Consider the following 2,670-nt stretch of genomic DNA (forward strand, 5'->3'; position numbering starts at 1 on the left):
TGGGGCTGCGCAGCGGCGAGGAGGGGCGGGGAGGAAAGCTGCCAGATAGGGGTGATGACGGGGTGCCGGCCGGACAGGTTAGGGCTGGACACAAGGATATCTCCAGGCCACCACTGTTCAGCCCACCGGTCTCAGCCAGTACGCCATCGCTGACAGAAATGGCGGCTCCCTTATTTCTCTGGTTCCTGAGGGCCGAGTTTCCCTTTCGTTCCAGCGCCCTGACTGGTGACGGAGAGGAGTGACCCCCTGCCCGAGCTTGCAGGGTGGCTGCGGAGCAGGCTGAGCCCCGGCGAAGACCCACAGACCCGGTGGCTGTGTGGTCACAGAGGTGCTCATGGTGGCAAAGCCCGCGTCAAGATGGCACTGCAGCTAGAGAGGATGGCGCAGTGTGAGGTGACTGTGGAGAGATACTCAGTTAAACCAGGCATTTTTTCATGGAGGTCGGCCTGGATGGCCAGAGTTTGTTCTTCACAGCCCTGTGACAAGGAACCGTGAGTAGATCTCGCCCTTTCACTGCTGTGTTACCAAAGGAGTGTTTGTCCACTGGGTCACATCAGCAAGTAACAAAACAGAAGCAAAGAATTGTCATCCCACCGGCTGGTGGGGAAAAGAGGAGCTGACTCACTTGCTAGTTGCATAAATATATGGTTGATTAACTGTTATTACCTGTCTTTTTTTTTGGGGGGGGGAGGGTGTTCAGATTGGTGCTGTGCTCATTTTAATGAAATGTGCTTTGCTTTATAGCAGACTAAGGACTTCTGATAAGCAATCCTGTCTGCAAAAAGCACCAAAAGAAGCATTTAGTTTCCTGAGATTCCTGGGTTGATGCTTAAGCCGCTCTGTTTGTTAATTTTAGAAGAAACCCTGAGCTATATGAACCCAGCCGTGATCACATCTGCCAAGTTCTGACAAAAGGATTACATAAGCAAAATCTGAATTTTAGAATTTCATTTTTGGCATAAAATGTAAATTTGTAACTATGAACTAAGAACTAAAAAGCCCCTTTGCTGTTGGAATACGTCATCTTCTTAAGTTTTATTAACCTTCATACAGTACATTATGAAACTGCCAGCTATATTTTCTCATTTGTGTTAAAACTGCTATCCCATTCTAAACAAACTTTATGACATGCATTTTCTTTCCCTTGCATCTGTGAAACTCCAAATCCATAGGAGTAAACTATAAACCACTGACACCTGTTAAATATGAACTATTACTAGCAATAAATGCCTGTCAAAACAAGCATTGGGGGGGTCAGAGTACTAAGGAAAAGTTTGTTCCAGTAGTTTCACAATCAAGTAATTAATTTACTCTGCAGCATAATCGGGTTTGGCTAGCTACAGAAACTCTGTTGAATTTTGGTTGGTATTTGAAAACATATATATGTTTCAAATGTGCACAAAAGAATTGATGTATTTTGATGAAAAAGTCGACCTCTCTAGGGGAGGAAGAATGAGACTCATAGTTTTAATGACCTTCTTTCTCTTTTCTCTTCTCCAAGTTCCATGTAACTAAAGGCATCTCATTTTCTTCGTTTAAGAAAAGCCATCCCAGCATAGTCACCAAGTTTGCTTATCACTGGTAGGATTATGCAAGTGATGACACCATTTCATCTTGCTGTGGTGTGACGCAAATGGAACTTGTAAGATTAAATCCTTGGCCAGAGTAAACCCAGAATATGGCTGCTTTTGTAGCTGCGTAGCAAGAGTGTGAGGCTCACAGGATATATTCAGCCAATAAATATTTTAAACAATTTTGCAACACTTTTTGTAATTACAGTATCTTGCATCGTGGTTCAGAGGTGGCATTCCAGTAAAACTAGACACGACAGGAATCATGAACCTGACGTGCTTGTGTGGCTTCCATTAAACTCGTAATGCAATAAAAATAATGCAATTCCTGACATTTAACCACTGTATTCTGGGTACTGTCTCTGAGATTCTTAGTAACTACTATGTCTGGCTTCAAACATAACAAAGTTACATTCCAGTTTTCTCCCTAGAGTTGACACGCAGATAAGCATCTGAGCACAAGAGGAGGGAGTTTTCAGGTGCAATGTGTTTTGGAATGAAAACAGACATGTCTTAAATACAAAAGTCAATGCTTACAAGGTGCTTCATTACACATATATGTGTAGGAATGCCTTTCACTATATTTTTTTATTCTTGGAGTGTCACGTGTAGCTGATAAAAAATAAAGCAATAGCATTTGATCTATACAGGAATACAATGATGGCAAACCAGCAAAACCAAGATAGCATACTACAGTAGGAGTTTCCACTCACAGAAAAAGGAGCATCTTCATTTTAGAATAGTATACCCTTAACCTAAGGCAGACATTAAAAATTATCTCAATTTAACAGAAAATAAATTACAGCCCCACAATTATACTGGTATTGACAGGGGTAAACCTCTCTAGAGCTAGTGATTGTAAAAAACAATGCTTTTTGGGGGGTTCAAACTACAGTACAAGCATGTTTTGAAACCAAAATAAACACATGCAATTTAAAAGAACTGTCAGACACCTGGGAGAAGTTGTCCTTGCATATTGCCCAGTAGAGATGTGCCTGAATGAGCATGACTAAGAAGCAGAAGAAAGTGCCAGAGAAATAGACAAAAAAAGCATTAAGTACGAACACAAATTAGGATTAAGAAAGCGACTCTGGAAAAA

This window comes from Aptenodytes forsteri, unplaced genomic scaffold, assembly GCF_000699145.1.
Source record: "Aptenodytes forsteri isolate BGI_AS27 unplaced genomic scaffold, ASM69914v1 Scaffold65, whole genome shotgun sequence".
Taxonomy (NCBI): domain Eukaryota; kingdom Metazoa; phylum Chordata; class Aves; order Sphenisciformes; family Spheniscidae; genus Aptenodytes; species Aptenodytes forsteri.